The sequence below is a fragment of the Arachis hypogaea genome, chromosome 2, assembly GCF_003086295.3.
Source record: "Arachis hypogaea cultivar Tifrunner chromosome 2, arahy.Tifrunner.gnm2.J5K5, whole genome shotgun sequence".
NCBI classification, from domain to species: domain Eukaryota; kingdom Viridiplantae; phylum Streptophyta; class Magnoliopsida; order Fabales; family Fabaceae; genus Arachis; species Arachis hypogaea.
Genome location: NC_092037.1, coordinates 69,019,472 through 69,040,815, shown reverse-complemented (window position 1 = coordinate 69,040,815; position 21,344 = coordinate 69,019,472). Strand labels below are relative to the sequence as shown.

At 39.9% G+C, this 21,344-nt stretch overlaps 3 non-coding genes across 3 annotated transcripts; 2 read left to right on the top strand and 1 right to left on the bottom strand.

Annotated features, from left to right (window-relative positions):
• Positions 1-9,061: 9,061 nt before the first annotated feature.
• LOC112763429 (small nucleolar RNA R71) lies at positions 9,062-9,169 on the bottom strand. Its single transcript, XR_003182875.1, has one exon. It is a non-coding gene; the product is annotated as a small nucleolar RNA R71 (small nucleolar RNA).
• Positions 9,170-16,196: 7,027 nt separating this feature from the next.
• Positions 16,197-16,300, top strand: LOC112767630 (small nucleolar RNA R71). The gene has a single exon (XR_003185077.1). It is a non-coding gene; the product is annotated as a small nucleolar RNA R71 (small nucleolar RNA).
• Positions 16,301-20,984: 4,684 nt separating this feature from the next.
• Positions 20,985-21,092, top strand: LOC112767973 (small nucleolar RNA R71). Its single transcript, XR_003185418.1, has one exon. It is a non-coding gene; the product is annotated as a small nucleolar RNA R71 (small nucleolar RNA).
• The last annotated feature ends 252 nt before the right edge of the window (positions 21,093-21,344 follow it).

Sequence of the window (21,344 nt, the reverse complement as noted above, 5' to 3'; positions counted from 1 at the left end):
ACGGCTAATCGTCTGGAGGCATCACCCTTGTTGATAGCTACATCCCATCCTCTCAGTGAAAATGGTCCAAATGCTCTGTCACAGCACGGCTAATCATCTGTCGGTTCTCAATCAGGTTGGAGTAGAATCCATTGATTCTTTTGCGTTTGTCATCATGCCCAGCCTTTAGGAGTTTGAAGCTCGTCACAGTCATTCAATACCGGAATCCTACTCGGAATACCACAGACAAGGTTAGACTTTCTGGATCCCCATGAATGCCGCCATCTATCTAGCTTATACCACGAATATTCTGTTGGGAAATCTAAGAGATATGCGCCCGGTCTAAGGTAGAACGGAAGTGGTTGTCAGTCACGCGCGTTCATAGGTGAGAATGATGATGAGTGTCACGGATCATCACATTCATCAAAGTGTTGTGCAATGTATATCTTGGAATAAGAATAAAAGAGAATTGAATAGAAAGTAATAGTAATTGTGTTGAAACTTGAGGTACAGCAGAGCTCCACACCCTTAATCTATGGTGTGCAGAAACTCCACCGTTGAAAATACATAAGTGAAAGGTTCAGACATGGCCGAATGGCCAGCCCCCTGAATGATCAAAAGATCGAATGGTCAAAAGATTGAATGGTCAAAAAAACTACTAATACACTAGTAAAAAGTCTTATTTATACTAAACTAGCTACTAGGGTTTACATGAGTAAGTAATTGATGCATAAATTCACTTCCGGGGCCCACTTGGTGTATGTTTGGGCTGTGCTTAATCTATCCACGAGCTGAGGCTTTTCTTGGAGTTGAACTCCAAGTTATAACGTGTTTTGGGCGTTCAACTCCGGATCATGACGTGTTTCTGGCGTTTAACTCCAGACAGCAGCATGTACTTGGCGTTCAACGCCAAGGTACGTCGTCAATTTCCGAATAAAGTATGGACTATTATATATTGCTGGAAAGATCTGGATGTCTACTTTCCAACACCGTTGAGAGCACGCCATTTGAAGTTCTGTAGCTCTAGAAAATCCATTTTGAGTGCAGGGAGGTCAGATTCCAACAGCATCAGCAGTCCTTTTGTCAGCCTTTTTCAGAGTTTTGCTCAAATCCCTCAATTTCCGCCAGAAATTACCTGAAATCACAGAAAAACACAAAAACTCATAGTAAAGTCCAGAAATGTGAATTTAACATACTAATGAAAACATCTCTAAAAGTAGCTTGAACTTACTAAAAACTACCTAAAAACAATGCCAAAAAGCGTATAAATTATCCGCTCATCACAACACCAAACTTAAATTGTTGCTTGTCCCCAAGCAACTGAAAATCAAATAGGATAAAAAGAAGAGAATATACTCTAAATTCCAAAATATCAATGAATATTAATTCTAATTAGATGAGCGGGACTTGTAGCTTTTTGCTTCTGAACAGTTTTGGCATCTCACTTTTTCCCTTGAAGTTCAGAATGATTGGCTTCTCTAGGAACTTAGAATTTCGGATAGTGTTATTGACTTTCCTAGTTAAGTATGTTGATTCTTGAACACAGCTACTTATGAGTCTTGGCCATGGCCCTAAGCACTTTGTTGTCCAGTATTACCACCGGATACATAAATGCCACAGACACATGACTGGGTGAACCTTTTCAGATTGTGACTCAGCTTTGCTAGAGTCCCCAATTAGAGGTGTCCAGAGCTCTTAAGCACACTCTTCTTGCTTTGGATCACGACTTTAACCACTCGGTCTCAAGCTTTTCACTTGGACCTTCATGACACAAGCACATGGTTAGGGACAGCTTGATTTAGCCGCTTAGGCCTGGATTTGGGCCCTCCTATCCATTGATACTCAAAGTCTTGGATCCTTTTTACCCTTGCCTTTTGGTTTTAAGGGCTATTGGCTTTTTCTGCTTGCTTTTTCTTTTTCTTTCTATTTTTTTGCCAGTTTTTTTTCGCAAGCCTTTGCTTTTTCACTGCTTTTTCTTGCTTCAAGAATCAATTTTATGATTTTTCAGATCATCAATAACATTTCTCTTTGTTCATCATTCTTTTAAGAGCCAACAATTTTAACATTCATAAACAACAAGATAAAAAATATGCACTGTTTAAGCATTCATTCAGAAAACAAAAAGTATTGTCACCACATCAATTTAATTAAACTAATTTCAAGGATAAATTCGAAATTCATGTACTTCTTGTTCTTTTGAATTAAAACATTTTTCATTTAAGAGAGGTGAAGGATTAATGGGATTATTCATAACTTTAAGACATAGTTACTAACTACTAATGATCATGAAGTAGAGACCCAAAACATAGATAAACATACAACATAAAAACCGAAAAGCAGAAAGAAATAAGAACAAGGAATGAATCCACCTTAGTGGCGTCTTCTTCTTGAAGGACCAACAATGTCCTTATGCTCTTCTATGTCCCTTCCTTGCCTTTGTTGCTCCTCCCTCATTGCTCTTTGATCTTCTCTTATTTCATGGAGAATGATGGAGTGCTCATGATGTTCCACCCTTAATTGTTCCACATTGTAGCTCAAATCTTCTAAGGAAGTGTTGAGTTGTTCCCAATAGTTATTGGGAAGAAAGTGCATCCCTTGAGGCATCTCAGGGATTTCTTGATGATGAGCTTCCTCATGCATCTCTTGAGATCTGTGGAGGGTCTCTCTTGCTTGCTCCATCATCTTCTTAGTGATGGGCTTATCCTCCTCAATGGAGATGTCTCCTTTTATGATAACTCCAGCTGAGTAACATAGATGGCAAATAAGGTGAGGAAAAGCTAGCCTTGCCATGGTGGAGGGCTTGTCGGCTATTTTGTAGATTTCATTGGAAATGACCTCATGAACTTCTACTTCCTCTCCAATCATGATGCTATGAATCATGATGGCCCGATCCACAGTAACTTCAGATCGGTTGCTAGTGGGAATGATGGAGCGTTGAATGAACTCCAACCATCCTCTAGCCACAGGCTTGAGGTCCAGTCTTCTTAGTTGAACTGGCTTGCCTTTGGAGTCTCTCTTCCATTGAGCTCCTTCCACACATATGTCCGTAAGGACTTGGTCCAACCTTTGATTAAAGTTGACCCTTCTAGTGTAGGGGCGTTCATCTCCTTGCATCATGGGCAAGTGGAATGCCAACCTCACATTTTCCGGACTAAAATCTAAGTATTTCCCCCGAACCATTGTGAGATAATTCTTTGGACTCGGGTTCATACTTTGATCATGGTTCCTAGTGATCCATGCATTGGCATAGAACTCTTGAACCATTAAGATTCCGACTTGTTGCTTGGGGTTGGTTAGGACTTCCCAACCTCTTCTTCGGATCTCATGTCGGATCTCCGGATACTCATTTTTCTTGAGCTTGAAAGGGACCTCAGGGATCACTTCTTCTTTGCCACAACATCATAGAAGTGGTCTTGATGGCTTTTGGAGATGAATCTTTCCATCTCCCATGACTCGGAGGTGGAAGCTTTTGTCTTCTCTTTTCCTTTTCTAGAGGATTCTCTGGCCTTAGGTGCCATTGATGGTAATGGAAAAACAAAAAGCTTATGCTTTTACCACACCAAACTTAAAATATTGCTCGCCCTCGAGCAAGAGAAGAAAGAAAGAAGAAGAAGAAGAAGAAATTGGAGGAGAGTGAGGGGAGATGGATTCGGCCAAGGTATAGTAGAGGGGGTAGAGTTGTGTGAAAATGAAGTAGAATGGAAGGGTATATATAGGGAGAGGGGAGAGGGTAGGTTCGGCCATTTTAGGGTGGGATTGGGTGGCAAAATGTTTTCGAATTTTGGAGGTAGGTGGGATTTATGGGGAAGAGTGGATGGATGTGAGTGGGGAATAGGTGATTGGGAAGAGAGATTGAGGTGATTGGTGAAGGGTTTTTGGGAAGTGTGACATGGGGAAGAGTAAAATAGGATTAGGAGGTAAGGTGGGGATCCTGTGGGGTCCACAGATCCTGAGGTGATTCTGTGGGGTTCACAGATCCAGAGGTGTCAAGGAATTCCATCCCTGCACCAAATAGGCATGTAAAATGCCTTTGCACACCATTCTGGCATTTAAACGCCGAGTGGTGCACGTTCTGGGCGTTCAACACCCATGTAAAGCATGTTTCTGGCGTTGAACGCCAGTTTCATGCTTGTTACTGGCGTTCAGCGCCAGCTTTTCCTCTAGGCACATTCCTGGTGTTCAGCACCAGAATGTTGCTTGTTTCTGGCGTTCAGCGCCAATTTCATGCTCTGTTCTGGCGTTGAACGCCAGCCAGATGCTCCTTACTGGCGTTGAACGCCAGTCTGTGTTTCCTCCAGGGTGTGATTTTTTTTCTTCTGCTATTTTTGATCCTGTTTTTAATTTTTATATTTTTTTTCGTGACTCCTCATGATCATGTACCTAATAAAACACAAAATAACAATAAAATAAAAATTAGATAAATAAAATTGGGTTGCCTCCCAACAAGCGCTTCTTTAATGTCAATAGCTTGATAGTGGCTCTCATGGAGCCACAAAGGTGATCAGATCAATGTTGTATAGTCCCAACACCAAACTTAGAGTTTTGATATGGGATCTTAACACCAAACTTAAAGTTTGGTTGTGGCCTCCCAACACCAAACTTAGAGTTTGACTGTGGGCGCTCTTCTTGACTCTGAACTGAGAGAGGCTCTTCATGCTTACTCTCTTTTGTCACAGAGGGATGGCCATGTGCCTTAAACACAAGGTATTTCCCATTCAATTGAAGGACTAATTCACCTCTGTTGACATCTATCACAGCTCCTGCTGTGGCTAGGAAAGGTCTTCCAAGGATAATGCATTCATCCTCTTCCTTCCTAGTGTCTAAGATTATCAAATCAGCAGGGATGTAAAGGCCTTCAACCTTTACTAACACGTCCTCCACTATTCCATAAGCTTGTCTCAATGACTTGTCTGCCAATTGTAATGAGAACAAGGCAGGTTGTACCTCAATGATCCCCAGCTTCTCCATTACAGAGAGTGGCATAAGATTTATCCCTGACCCTAGATCACATAGAGCTTTTTCAAAGGTCATGGTGCCTATGGTACAAGATATTATAAACTTGCCAGGTTCTTGTTTCTTTTGAGGTAGCGTTTGCTGAATCCAGGTATCTAGTTCATTAATGAGCAAGGGAGGTTCACTTTCCCAAGTCTCATTACCAAACAACTTGGCATTCAGCTTCATGATAGCTCCTAAATATTAAGCAACTTGCTCTCCAGTCACATCTTCATCCTCTTCAGAGGAAGAATAGTCTTCAGAGCTCATGAATGGCTGATGAGCGGATAATTTGTACGCTTTTTGGCATTATTTTTAGTGTGTTTTTAGTATGATCTAGTTGGTTTTTAGTATATTTTTATTAGTTTTTAGTTAAAATTCACTTTTCTGGACTTTACTATGAGTTTGTGTGTTTTTCTGTAATTTCAGGTATTTTCTGGCTGAAATTGAGGGACCTGAGCAAAAATCTGATTCAGAGACTAAAAAGGAATGCAGATGCTGTTGGATTCTGACCTCCCTACACTCGAAGTGGATTTTCTGGAGCTACAGAAGCCCAATTGGCGCGCTCTCAACGGCGTTGGAAAGTAGACATCCTGGGCTTTCCAGCAATATATGATAGTTCATACTTTGCCCAAGATTTGATGGCCCAAATCGGCGTTCAAAGTCACTCTCAGAATTCCCAGCGTTAAACGCCGGAACTGGCACAAGGATGGGAGTTAAACGCCCAAACTGGCACCAAAGCTGGCGTTTAACTCCAAGAAGAATCTCTACACGAAAAATGCTTCAATGCTCAGCCCAAGCACACACCAAGTGGGCCCGGAAGTAGATTTTTATGTCATTTACTCATCTCTGTAAACCCTAGGCTACTAGTTCTCTATAAGTAGGACCTTTTACTATTGTATTTTGATCTTTGGACATCTAGTTCTTAGATCGATCTTGGTTCTTCTGGTTCCCTCTCTGGGGCCAAAGCCAATGATCACTTTTGTTCTTATGTATTTTCAACGGTGGAGTTTCTACACACCATAGATTAAGGTGTGGAGCTCTGCTGTACCTCGAGTGTTAATGCAATTACTATTGTTCTTCTATTCAATTCCGCTTGTTCTTGTTCTAAGATATCACTTGTTCTTCAACTTGATGGATGTGATGATCCGTGACACTCATCATCATTCTCACCTATGAACGTGTGCCTGACAACCACCTCCGTTCTACCTTAGATTGGGTGGATGTCTCTTGGATTCTTTAACCGAAATCTTCGTGGTATAAGCTAGAACTGATGGCGGCATTCAAGAGAATCCGGAAGGTCTAAACCTTGTCTGTGGTATTCTGAGTAGGATTCAATGATTGAATGACTGTGACGAGCTTCAAACTCGCGATTGTGGGGCGTTAGTGACAGACGCAAAAGAATCACTGGATTCTATTCTGACATGATCGAGAACCGACAGCTGGATAGCCGTGCCGTGACAGGGTGCGTTGAACATTTCCACTGAGAGGATGGGAGGTAGCCACTGACAACGGTGAAACCCTTGCATACAGCTTGCCATGGAAAGGAGTAAGAAGTATTGGATGAAGACAGTAGGAAAGCAGAGAGACGGAAGGGACCAAGCATCTTCATGTGCTTATCTGAAATTCCTACCAATGAATTACATAAGTATCTCTATCTTTATCTTTATGTTTTATTCATCATTCATAACCATTTGAGTTTGCCTGACTAAGATTTACAAGGTGACCATAGCTTGCTTCATACCAACAATCTCTGTGGGATCGACTCTTACTCGCGTAAGGTTTATTACTTGGACGACCCAGTACATTTGCTGGTTAGTTGTGCGAAGTTGTGATAAAGAGTTGAGATTGCAATTGAGCATACCATGTTGATGGCGCCATTGATGATCACAATTTCGTGCACCAAGTTTTTGGCGCCGTTGCGAGGATTGTTCGAGTTTTCGGCAAGCTTTTGGTCCGGTAACATCAGTGCCAAATTTCTGATCCGGCAACAGCACCAAGTTTTTGGCGCCGTTGCCGGGGATTGTTGAGTTTGGACAACTGACGGTTCATCTTGTTGCTTAGATTAGGTATTTTTCTTCAGAGTTCTTAAGAATGAATTCTAGTGTTTCAAGGTGATGTTCTTATCATCACCAAGGCTGATTGATTCTCATCAATTTAGCTCTTGAATGCAATGTCCTGCTGAAGCTTGGCTAGCCATGTCTAATTTCTTTAGACTGAAGCTTTAGACTAACATTGCATGATTCCTGGAATTCTCATTAAGAATTTTGATACCTTTATTTTCTTTTTCCACTTAATTTTCGAAAAAGCACAAAAAAATTTACAAAATCATAAAATCCAAAAATATTTCTTGTTTGAGTCTAGTGTTTCATTTTAAGTTTGGTGTCAATTGCATGTTTCTGTTCTTCTTGCATTCATTCATGTGTCTTAAGGATCTTCAAGTAATTCTTGATGATTTTCTTGCTCTAATCTTTGAATTCTCTTGACTTGAGTGTTTTGTTGTGTCTCATATGCACTCTCATTTTGTTAGTGTCAGCAGTATACAAACTGTTAAGTTTGGTGTCTTGCATGCATTGTTATTTGATTTTAGTTGCATTTTGATTATTCCTTATTTTAAAAAAAAAAATCCAAAAATATTTTTAATTTGTGTCGTTTCAAGTCAATAAAACAAAGAATTGAAGATTCAGAACATGCTGCAGAGGAATTATACAGAAAAAGCTGGACGTTCAAAACGCCCAGTGAAGAAGGGCAAACTGGCGTTTAAACGCCAGCCAGGGTGCCTGGCTGGGCGTTTAACGCCCAAAAGGGTAGAGTTTTGGGCGTTAAACGCCAGAATGTGCACCATTCTGGGCGTTTAACGCCAGGATGGCACAAGAGGGAATATTTTGTTTTCAAATCAAATTTTTTTTAAGTTTTCAAAATTTTTTCAAAATCAAATCTTTTTCAAATAATATCTTTTCAATCAAATCTTTTTTAAAATCAATTTCTTTCCTTTTCAAAAATACTTGCTATCAATTAATGATTTGATTCGACATTTCAAGTATGTTGCCTTTTCTGTTGAGAAAGGTTTAATGTTTGAATCATATCTTTTCTTGATAGCCAAGTCATTAATTTTCAAAATCAAATCTTTTTAAAATGTTTTTCAAATCATATCTTCTCAATCACATCTTTTTTAAAACCAATCATATCTTCTTAACCACATCTTTTTCAAAATAGTTTTCAATCAAATCTTTTTGATTTCTAATTTCAAAATCTTTTTCAAAATTCACTTGATTTCTTTTCCACTCTTGGTTTTCGAAAATCAATTAGTGTTTTTCAAAATGTTTCCAAAATCTTTTACTTAATTTTCGAAAATTACTTCCCCTCTTCTCACATCCTTCTATTTATGGACTAACACTATTCCTTAATGCACAATTCGAACTCCATCTTCTTTGATAAGTTCAAATTTTCTACTTCTGCCTTCTATTTTTCTTTTCCTCTGACACCTAAAGGAATCTCTATACTGTGACTAGAGGATTCCATATTTTCTTGTTCTCTTCTCTTTCATATGAGCAGGAGCAAAGACAAAAGCATTCTTGTTGAGGCTGACCCTGAACCTGAAAGGACCTTGAAGCGAAAGCTAAGAGAAGCTAAGGCACAATTCTCTGTAGAGGACCTAACAGAAATCTTCAAAGAAGAAGAACCCATGGCAGCCGAAAACAACAACAATGCCAACAATGCAAGGAAGGTGCTGGGTGACTTTACTGCACCTACTCCCGACTTCTATGGGAAAAGCATCTCTATCCCTGCCATTGGAGCAAACAACTTTGAGCTTAAGCCTCAATTAGTTTCTCTAATGCAACAGAATTGCAAGTTTCATGGACTTCCATTGGAAGATCCTCATCAGTTTTTAGCTGAATTCTTGCAAATCTGTGATACTGTCAAGACCAATGGAGTTGACCCTGAGGTCTACAGACTTACGCTATTCCCTTTTGCTGTAAGAGACAGAGCTAGGATATGGTTGGACTCACAACCTAAAGAAAGCCTGAACTCTTGGGAAAAGCTAGTCAATGCCTTCTTGGCAAAGTTCTTTCCACCTCAAAAATTGAGTAAGCTTAGAGTGGAAGTCCAAACCTTCAGACAGAAGGAAGGAGAATCCCTCTATGAAGCTTGGGAAAGATACAAACAATTAATCAGAAAGTGTCCCTCTGATATGCTTTCTGAATGGAGCATCATAGGTATTTTCTATGATGGTCTGTCTGAACTGTCCAAGATGTCTTTGGATAGCTCTGCTGGAGGATCTCTTCATCTGAAGAAGATGCCTACAGAAGCTCAAGAGCTGATTGAAATGGTTGCAAATAACCAATTCATGTACACTTCTGAAAGAAATCCTGTGAACAATGGGACAAATCAGAAGAAAGGAGTTCTTGAGATTGATACTCTGAATGCCATATTGGCTCAGAACAAAATATTGACTCAGCAAGTCAATATGATTTCTCAAAGTCTGTCTGGAATGCAAATTGCACCAAGCAGTACTAAGGAAGCTTCATCTGAAGAAGAAGCTTATGATCCTGAGAACCCTTCAATGGAAGAGGTGAATTACATGGGAGACCCCTATGGAAACACCTATAATCCTTCATGGAGAAATCATCCAAATCTCTCATGGAAGGATTAACAGAGACCTCAACAAGGTTTCAACAATAATAATGGTGGGAGAAACAGGTTTAGCAATGTCAAGCCTTTTCCATCATCTTCTCAGCAACAGGCAGAGAGTTCTAAGCAGAACACCTCTGATTTAGCAACCATGTCTTCTGATCTAATCAAAACCACTCAAAGTTTCATGACTGAAACAAGGTCCTCCATTAGAAATTTGGAGGCACAAGTGGGTCAGCTGAGCAAGAAAATTACTGAACTCCCTCCTAGTACTCTTCCAAACAATACAGAAGAAAATCCAAAAGGAGAGTGCAAAGCCATCAACATGGCCGAATTAGGAGAGGGGGAAGAGGCAGTGAACGCCACTGAGGAAGACCTCAATGGACGTCCACTGGCCTCCAATGAGTTCCCCAATGAGGAACCATGGGAATCTGAGGCTCAAAATGAGACCATAGAGATTCCATTGGACTTACTTCTACCATTCATGAGCTCTGATGAGTATTCTTCCTCTGAAGAGGATGAGTATGTCACTGAAGAGCAAGTTGCCAAATACCTTGGAGCAATCATGAAGCTAAATTTGCTTACCAAAGAACTGGATGACTTGTCTAGGCAGAAACTGCCTCAAAAGAGACAGGATCCTGGGAAGTTTTCAATACCTTGTACCATAGGCACCATGACCTTCAAGAAGGCCTTGTGTGACCTAGGGTCAAGTGTAAACCTCATGCCTCTCTTTGTAATGGAGAAGCTAGGGATCTTTGAGGTGCAAGCTGTAAAAATCTCACTAGAGATGGCAGACAACTCAAGAAAACAAGCTTATGGACTTGTAGAGGATGTTCTGGTAAAAGTTAAAGACCATTACATCCCTGCTGATTTCATAGTCCTAGAGACTGGGAAGTGCATGGATGAATCCATCATCCTTGGCAGACCCTTCCTAGCCACAGCAAAGGCTGTGATTGACGTTGATAGAGGAGAATTGATCATTCAAGTGAATGAAGAATCCTTTGTGTTTAAGGCTCAAGGATATCTCTCTGTCACCATGGAGAGGAAGCATGAAGAGCTTCTCTCAAAACAGAGCCAAACAGAGCCCCCACAGTCAAACTCTAAGTTTGGTGTTGGGAGGCCACAACCAACTTCTAAGTTTGGTGTTGAACCCCCACATTCAAACTCTAAGTTTGGTGTTGGGAGGTTCCAACATTGCTCTGAGCATCTGTGAGGCTCCATGAGAGCCCTCTGTCAAGCTACTGACATTAAAGAAGCACTTGTTGGGAGGCAACCCAATGTTATATTTTATCTATTTTTCCTTTGTTATTTTATGTTTTCTATAGGTTGATGATCATGAGAAGTCACAAAATCAATTGAAAAAGCAAAAATAGAATGAAGAACAGAAAGAAAAATAGCACACCCTGGAGGAAGATCCTGCTGGTGTTTAAACGCCAGTAAGGCTAGCAGATGGGCGTTTAACGCCCAGTCTGGCACCATTCTGGGCGTTTAACGCCAGAAAGGGGCACCAGACTGGCGTTAAACGCCAGAAAAGGGCAAGAAGTTGGCGTTAAACGCCAGAAAGGGGCACCAGCCCGGCGTTTAACACCAGAATTGGCACAAAGAGCAATTTTGCTCGCCACTTGGTGCAGGGATGACTTTTCCTTGACACCTCAGGATCTGTGGACCCTACAGGATCCCTACCTACCCCACCACTATCTCTCTCTCTCTTCTTCACCCATTCACCAATCACCTCAACACCTCTTCCCCAAAAACCCTTCACCTATCAAATCCCATCTTTCTCTTCACCACTCACATCCATCCTTCATAAAACCCCACCTACCCCACCATTCAAATTCAAACCACTTTTCCTCCCAAACCCACCCATACATGACCGAACCATAACCCTCCCCCCACTCCTATATAAACCCTTCTTCACTCCTTCATTTTCACACAACCTAAACACTACTTCTCCCCCTTTGGCCGAACCATAAAGCCATCTCCATCTCCTTCATTTATTCTTCTTCTACTCTCTTCTTTCTTCTTTTGCTCGAGGACGAGAAAACCTTTTAAGTTTGGTGTGGTAAAAGCATTGCTTTTTGTTTTTCCATAACCATTTATGGCATCCAAGGCCGGAGAAACCTCTAGAAAGAGGAAAGGGAAGGCAAAAGCTTCCACCTCCGAGTCATGGGAGATGGAAAGATTCATCTCAAGGCTGCATCAAGACCACTTCTATAAAGTTGTGGCCTTGAAGAAGGTGATCCCCGAGGTCCCTTTCAAACTCAAAAAGAGTGAATATCCGGAGATCCGATATGAGATCCGAAGAAGAGGTTGGGAAGTTCTTACCAACCCCATTCAACAAGTCGGAATCTTAATGGTTCAAGAGTTCTATGCCAATGCATGGATCACCAAGAACCATGACCAAAGTGTGAACCCGGATCCAAAGAATTGGCTTACTATGGTTCGGGGGAAATACTTGGATTTTAGTCCGAAAAATGTAAGGTTAGCATTCAACTTGCCCATGATGCAAGGAGATGAACATCCTTACACTAGAAGGGTCAACTTTGATCAAAGGTTGGACCAAGTCCTCACAGTCATTTGTGAAGAGGGCGCCCAAAGGAAGAGAGATTCAAGAGGAAAGCTGGTTCAATTGAGAAGGCATGACCTCAAGCCCGTGGCTAGGGGATGGTTGGAGTTTATCCAACGCTCAATCATTCCCACTAGCAACCGGTCCGAAGTTACTATAGACCGGGCTATCATGATCCATAGCATCATGATTGGAGAAGAAGTAGAAGTTCATGAGTTGGAGTTGACATAGAGGGAGACATCCCCATTGATGAGGACAAGCCCATCACTAAGAAGAGGATGGAGCAAACAAGAGACCCCTCTCATCATCAAATCCCTGAGATGCCTTAAGGGATGCACTTTCCTCCACAAAACTATTGGGAGCAACTAAACACCTCCCTAGGAGAATTGAGTTCTAACATGGGACAACTAAGAGTGGAGCACTAAGAACACTCCATCCTCCTCCATGAAATGAGAGAAGATCAAAAAATCATGAGAGATGAGCAACAAAGACAAGGAACAGACATTGAGGAGCTCAAGCACTCCATAGGATCTTCAAGAGGAAGAACAAGCCGCCATCACTAAGGTGGACCCGTTCTTTAATTTTCTTGTTCTTTATTTTCTGTTTTTTTCAAAAAAATCATGCTTATGTTTATCTATGTTTGTGTCTTATGATCATTAGTGTCTTAGTGTCTATTCCTTAAAGTTATGAATGTCCTATGAATCCATCACCTCTCTTAAATGAAAAATGTTCTTAATTAAAAAAGAGAAGAATTGCATGAATTTTAAATTTTATAACAGTCTAATTATTTTGATGTGGTGGCAATATTTTTGTTTTCTGAGTGTATGCTTAAACAGTGCATATGTCTTTTGAATTTGTGGTTCATGAATGTTGGCTCTTGAAAGAATGATGAAAAAGGAGACATGTTACTGAGGATCTGAAAAATCATAAAAATGATTCTTGAAGCAAGAAAAAGCAGTGAATACAAAAAAAAATTCGAAAAAAAGGGAAGAAAAAGAAAAAGAAAAAGAAGGAAAAAGAAAGAAATAAAGTTGTGATCCAAGGCAAAAAGAGTGTGCTTAAGAACCCTGGACACCTCTAATTGGGGACTTTAGCAAAGCTGAGTCACAATCTGAAAAGGTTCACCCAATTATGTGTCTGTGGTATGTATGTATCCGGTGGTAAAACTGGAAGACAGAGTGCTTTGGGCCACAGCCAAGACTCATAAAGTAGCTGTGTTCAAGAATCATCATACTTAACTAGGAGAATCAATGACACTATCTGGATTCTGAGTTCCTAAAGAAGCCAATCATTCTGAATTCCAAAGGATAGAGTGAGATGCCAAAACTATTCAGAGGCAAAAAGCTAAAAGCCCCGCTTATCTAATTAATACTGATCTTCATAGATGTTTTTGGAATTCATTGCATATTCTCTTCTTTTTATCTTATTTGATTTCCAGTTGCTTGCGGACAAGCAACAATTTAAGTTTGGTGTTGTGATGAGCGGATAATTTGTACGCTTTTTGGCATTGTTTTTAGTGTGTTTTTAGTATGATCTAGTTGGTTTTTAGTATATTTTTATTAGTTTTTAGTTAAAATTCACTTTTCTGGACTTTACTATGAGTTTGTGTGTTTTTCTGTGATTTCAGGTATTTTCTGGCTGAAATTGAGGGACCTGAGCAAAAATCTGATTCAGAGACTAAAAAGGACTGCAGATGCTGTTGGATTCTGACCTCCCTGCACTCGAAGTGGATTTTCTGGAGCTACAGAAGCCCAATTGGCGCGCTCTCAACGGCGTTGGAAAGTAGACATCCTGGGCTTTCCAGCAATATATGATAGTTCATAGTTTGCCCAATATTTGATGGCCCAAACCGGCGTTCAAAGTCATTCTCAGAATTCCCAGCGTTAAACGCCGGAACTGGCACAAGGATGGGAGTTAAACGCCCAAACTGGCACCAAAGCTGGCGTTTAACTCCAAGAAGAGTCTCTACACGAAAAATGCTTCAATGCTCAGCCCAAGCACACACCAAGTGGGCCCGGAAGTGGATTTTTATGTCATTTACTCATCTCTGTAAACCCTAGGCTACTAGTTCTCTATAAGTAGGACCTTTTACTATTGTATTTTGATCTTTGGACATCTAGTTCTTAGATCGATCTTGGTTCTTCTGGTTCCCTCTCTGGGGCCAAAGCCAATGATCACTTTTGTTCTTATGTATTTTCAACGGTGGAGTTTCTACACACCATAGATTAAGGTGTGGAGCTCTGCTGTACCTCGAGTGTTAATGCAATTACTATTGTTCTTCTATTCAATTCCGCTTGTTCTTGTTCTAAGATATCACTTGTTCTTCAACTTGATGGATGGTATGATCCGTGACACTCATCATCATTCTCACCTATGAACGTGTGCCTGACAACCACCTCCGTTCTACCTTAGATTGGGTGGATATCTCTTGGATTCTTTAACCGGAATCTTCGTGGTATAAGCTAGAACTGATGGCGGCATTCAAGAGAATCCGGAAGGTCTAAACCTTGTCTGTGGTATTCTGAGTAGGATTCAATGATTGAATGACTGTGACAAGCTTCAAACTCGCGATTGTGGGGCGTTAGTGACAGACGCAAAAGAATCACTGGATTCTATTCCGACATGATCGAGAACCGACAGCTGGATAGCCGTGCCGTGACAGGGTGCGTTGAACATTTCCACTGAGAGGATGGGAGGTAGCCACTGACAACGGTGAAACCCTTGCATACAGCTTGTCATGGAAAGGAGTAAGAAGGATTGGATGAAGACAGTAGGAAAGCAGAGAGACGGAAGGGACCAAGCATCTTCATATGCTTATCTGAAATTCCTACCAATGAATTACATAAGTATCTCTATCTTTATCTTTATGTTTTATTCATCATTCATAACCATTTGAGTTTGCCTGACTAAGATTTACAAGGTGACCATAGCTTGCTTCATACCAACAATCTCTGTGGGATCGACCCTTACTCGCGTAAGGTTTATTACTTGGACGACCCAGTACACTTGCTGGTTAGTTGTGCGAAGTTGTGATAAAGAGTTGAGATTGCAATTGAGCGTACCATGTTGATGGCGCCATTGATGATCACAATTTCGTGCACCAATGGCAGAAGGAGATTTAATGGAATCTCTATGGTCTCTATATGAGCCTCAGATTCCTTTGGATCCTTAATAGGAAATTCCTTCTTGCTTGAGGGACGTCCCAGGAGGTCATCCTCACCAGGATTTTCGTCCTCCTCCTCCCTTGTGCATTCGGCCATATTGATTATATCAATTGCCTTGCACTCTCCTTTTGGATTCTCTTCTGTATTGCTTGGGAGAATACTGGGAGGAGTTTCAATGACTTTCTTACTCAGCTGGCCCACTTGTGCCTCCAGATTTCTAATGGAGGATCTTGTTTCACTCATGAAACTGAAATTGGCCTTTGACAGATCAGAGACTAGATTGGCTAAATTAGAAGTGTTTTGTTCAGAATTCTCTGTCTGTTGCTGAGAGGATGATGGAAAAGGCTTGCCATTGCTCAGCCTATTGCGTCCACCATTGTTAAAGCCTTGTTGATGCTTTTGTTGATCCTTCCATGAGAAATTTGGATGATTTCTCCATGATGAGTTATAGGTGTTTCCATTAGGGTCACCCATGTAATTAACCTCTGCCATGGCAGGGTTCTCAGGATCATAAGCTTCTTCAGAAGCCGCCTCTTTAGTATTGTTGGATGCATGTTGCCATCCATTCAGATTTTGAGAGATCATGTTGACCTGTTGAGTCAACACTTTGTTCTGAGCTAATATGGCATTCAGAGCATCAATTTCAAGAACTCCTTTCTTCTGAGGTATCCCATTATTCACGGAATTCCTCTCAGAAGTGTACATGAATTGGTTGTTTGCAACCATATCAATGAGTTCTTGAGCCTCTTCTGGCGTTTTCTTTAGGTGAATAGATCCACCTGCAGAATGGTCCAATAAAATTTTCAAAAATTCAGATAGACTATAATAGAATATATATATCTAATATGGTCCATTCTGAAAACATGTCAGATGGACATCTTTTGGTCAACTGCTTGTATCTTTCCCAAGCTTCATAGAGGGATTCACCATCTTTTTGTTTGAAGGTTTGAACATCCACTCTCAGCTTGCTCAGCTTTTGAGGAGGAAAGAATTTATCCAAGAAGGCTGTGACCAGCTTATCCCAGGAGTCCAGGCTATCCTTAGGTTGTGAATCCAATCATATTCTAGCTCTGTCTCTTACAGCAAAAGGGAAAAGCATGAGTCTGTAGACTTCAGGATCAACTCCATTCGTCTTTACAGTCTCACAGATCTGCAAGAACTCAGTTAAAAATTGATAAGGATCTTCAGATGGAAGTCCATAAAACTTGCAGTTTTGTTGCATTAAGGCAACTAGCTGAGGTTTCAGCTCAAAGTTATTGGGTCCAATGGCAGGAATGGAGATGCTTCTTCCATCAAATTTGGATGTTGGCTTTGTGAAGTCACCAAGCATTCTCCTTGCATTATTATTATTATTTTCAGCTGCCATCTTCTTCTCTTGTTTGAAAATTTCTGAAAGGTTGTTTCTGGATTGTTGTAATTTAGTTTCTCTTAGTTTCCTTTTCAGAGTCCTTTCAGGTTCAGGATCAATTTCAACAAGAGCGCCTTTTTCCCTGTTACTGCTCATATGAAAGAGAAGAAAACAAGAAAAGAAGAGGAATCCTCTATGTCACAGTATAGAGATTCCTTTATGTTAGTAGAAGAAGAAAGGGGATAAGAGTGAAGAAGAATGGGTTCGGATTCTTAGATGAAGAGAGGTGAAGAGAAGTGTTAGTAAATAAATAATTAAATAGAATAAGAAAAGAGATGGATAATTTCGAAAATAATTTTGAAAAAGTGGTTAGTGATTTTCGAAAATCAGAGATAAGATATAATTAAAATTAAAATTTAAAACAATTAAAAAGAATTTTTAAAAAAGAGAGAAGTATTTTCGAAAATTAGAGAGGGATAGGTAGTTAGTTGGTTTTGAAAAAGATAGGAAACAAACAAATAGTTAGTTAGTTGATTGAAAAAGATATTAAAATCAAATTTGAAAAAGATAAGAAGATAAGAAGTTAGATAAGATATTTTGAAATCAAATTTTGAAAAAGATAAAATTTTTGAAAAAGATAAGATAAAAGATAAAAAGATTTAATTCAAAAATTTGAAATTACTTACTTCACTAACAAGAAACTACAAGATAAGATTCTAGAACTTAAAGATTGAACCTTTCTTAACAAGAAAGTAACAAACTTCAAATTTTTAAATCAATCACATTAATTGTTAGTGAGTTTTCGAAAATGTGATATAAAGATAAGGAAAAGATTTTGAAAATAATTTGAAAAAGAATTTTTGAAATTTTCGAAAAAAATAAAAAAATGAAAAAGATATAATTTTTGAAAAAGATTTTGAAAAGATAAGATTTTTAAAATTGAAAATTTTGACTTGACTTGTAAGAAACAACTAATTTTGAAAATTTTTGACCAAGTCAACTCAAATTTTCGAAAATTATGAGAAAAATAAGGAAAAGATATTTTTTGATTTTTGAATTTTTAATTATGAGAGAAAAACACAAACATGACCCAAAACATGAAAATTTTGGATCAAAACACAAGATGCATGCAAGAACACTATGAATGTCAAGATGAACACCAAGAACAATTTGAAGATCATGATGAACATCAAGAACATATTTTTGAAAAATTTTTGATGCAAAGAAAACATGCAAGACACCAAACTTAGAAATCTTTAATGCATGGACTCTAACAAACGAAAAATGCACATGAAAAACAACAAACAACACAAAACAAGAAATCATCAAGATCAAACAAGAAGACTTGTCAAGAACAACTTGAAGATCATGAAGAACACTATGAATGCATGGAATTTTCGAAAAAAAATGCAAGAAAAATTTTTAAAAAGCATGCAATTGATACCAAACTTAAAAGTTGACTCAAGACTCAAACAAGAAACACAAAATATTTTTTTATTTTTATGATTTTATGATTTTTTTGGATTTTTATTGATTTTTTTCGAAAATATTTTTGGAAAAACGAAAAAGAAAAGAAAAATTTTGAAAAAGTTTTTTTTGAAAAGAAAATTACCTAATCTGAGCAACAAGATGAACTGTTAGTTGTCCAAACTCGAACAATCCCCAGCAACGGCGCCAAAAACTTGTTAGACAAAATTGTGATAAAAGAGTTCCAGGCACTGTTAGAGAAGCTCACAACTCCGTTCAACTTAACCAGTGGTGCACGAAATTGTGATCAATACTTTTCACAACTCAAATAATCCCCGGTGATGAACCCAAAAACTTGGTGTTCAATACCATGGTATAAACACAACTTCGCACAACTAACCAGCAAGTGTACTGGGTCGTCCAAGTAATAAACCTTACGCGAGTAAGGGTCGATCCCACAGAGATTGTTGGTATGAAGCAAGCTATGGTCACCTTGTAAATCTTAGTCAGGCAAACTCAAATGGTTATGAATGATGAATAAAACATAAAGATAAAGATAGAGATACTTATGTAATTCATTGGTAGGAATTTCAGATAAGCGTATGAAGATGCTTGTCCCTTCCGTCTCTCTGCTTTCCTACTGTCTTCATCCAATCCTTCTTACTCCTTTCCATGGCAAGCTGTATGCAAGGGTTTCACCGTTGTCAGTGGCTACCTCCCATCCTCTTAGTGGAAATGTTCAACGCACCCTGTCACGGCACGGCTATCCATCTGTCGGTTCTCAATCAGGTCGGAATAGAATCCAGTGATTCTTTTGCGTCTGTCACTAACGCCCAGCCCTCAGGAGTTTGAAGCTCGTCACAGTCATTCAATCATTGAATCCTACTCAGAATACCACAGACAAGGTTTAGACCTTCCGGATTCTCTTGAATGCCGCCATCAATTCTAGCTTATACCACGAAGATTCCAGTTAAGGAAATCCAAGAGATATCCACCCAATCTAAGGTAGAACGGAGGTGGTTGTCAGGCACACGTTCATAGGTGAGAATGATGATGAGTGTCACGGAGATAAATATAATAAGATTGGGTTGCCTCCCAACAAGCGCTTCTTTAATGTCAGTAGCTTGACAGAGGGCTCTCATGGAGCCTCACAGATACTCAGAGCACTGTTGGAACCACCCAACACCAAACTTAGAGTTTGAATGTGGGGGTTCAACATCAAACTTAGAAGTTGGTTGTGGCCTCCCAACACCAAACTTAGAGTTTGACTGTGGGGCTCTGTTTGGCTTTATTTTGAGAGAAGCTCTTCATGCTTCCTCTCCATGGTGACAGAGGGATATCCTTGAGCCTTAAACACAAAGGATTCTTCATTCACTTGAATGATCAATTCTCCTCTATCAACATCAATCACAGCCTTTGCTGTGGCTAGGAAGGGTCTGCCAAGGATGATGGATTCATCCAAGCACTTCCCAGTCTCTAGGACTATGAAATCAGCAGGGATGTAATGGTCTTCAACCTTTACCAGAACATCCTCTACAAGTCCATGAGCTTGTTTCCTTGAATTGTCTGCCATCTCTAGTGAGATTTTTGCAGCTTGCACCTCAAAGATCCCTAGCTTCTCCATTACAGAGAGAGGCATGAGGTTTACACTTGACCCTAGGTCACACAAGGCCTTCTTGAAGGTCATGGTGCCTATGGTACAAGGTATTGAAAACTTTCCAGGATCCTGTCTCTTTTGAGGTAGTTTTTGCCTAGACAAGTCATCCAGTTCTTTAGTGAGCAAAGGGGGTTCATCCTCCCAAGTCTCATTTCCAAATAACTTGTCATTTAGCTTCATGATTGCTCCAAGGTATTTGGCAACTTGCTCTTCAGGGACATACTCATCCTCTTCAGAGGAAGAATACTCATCAGAGCTCATGAATGGCAGGAGTAAATCCAATGGAATCTCTATGGTCTCATTTTGAGCCTCAGATTCTCATGGTTCCTCATTGGGGAACTCATTGGAGGTCAGTGGACGTCCATTGAGGTCTTCCTCAGTGGCGTTCACTGCCCCTTCCTCCTCTCCAAATTCGGCCATGTTGATGGCTTTGCACTCTCCTTTTGGATTTTCTTCTGTATTGCTTGGAAGAGTACTAGGAGGGAGTTCAATAATTTTCTTGCTCAGCTGACCTACTTGTCCCTCCAAGTTTCTAATGGAGGACCTTGTTTCAGTCATGAAACTTTGAGCGGTTTTGATTAGATCAGAGACCATGGTTGCTAAGTCAGAGTTGTTCTGCTTAGAACTCTCTGTCTGTTGCTGAGAAGATGATGGAAAAGGCTTGCCATTGCTAAACCTGTTTCTTCCACCATTATTGTTGTTGAAACCTTGTTGAGGTCTCTGTTGATCCTTCCATGAGAGATTTGGATGATTTCTCCATGAAGGATTATAGGTGTTTCCATAGGGTTCTCCCATGTAATTCACCTCTTCCATTGAAGGGTTCTCAGGATCATAAGCTTCTTCTTCAGATGAAGCTTCCTTAGTACTGCTTGGTGCATTTTGCATTCCAGACAGACTTTGAGAAATCATATTGACTTGCTGAGTCAATATTTTGTTCTGAGTCAATATGGCATTCAGAGTGTCAATCTCAAGAACTCCTTTCTTCTGATTAGTCCTATTGTTCACGGGATTCCTTTCAGAAGTGTACATGAATTGGTTATTTGCAACCATTTCAATCAGCTCTTGAGCTTCTGTAGGCGTCTTCTTCAGATGAAGAGATCCTCCAGCAGAGCTATCCAAAGACATCTTGGACAGTTCAGACAGACCATCATAGAAAATTCCTATGATGCTCCATTCAGAAAGCATATCAAAGGGACACTTTCTGATTAATTGTTTGTATCTTTCCCAAGCTTCATAGAGGGATTCTCCTTCCTTCTGTCTGAAGGTTTGGACTTCCACTCTAAGCTTACTCAATTTTTGAGGTGGAAAGAACTTTGCCAAGAAGGCATTGACTAGCTTTTCCCAAGAGTTCAGGCTTTCTTTAGGTTGTGAGTCCAACCATATTCTAGCTCTGTCTCTTACAGCAGAAGGGAATAGCATAAGTCTGTAGACCTCAGGGTCAACCCCATTAGTCTTGACAGTGTCACAGATTTGCAAGAATTCAGCTAAAAACTGATGAGGATCTTCCAATGGAAGTCCATGGAACTTGCAATTCTGTTG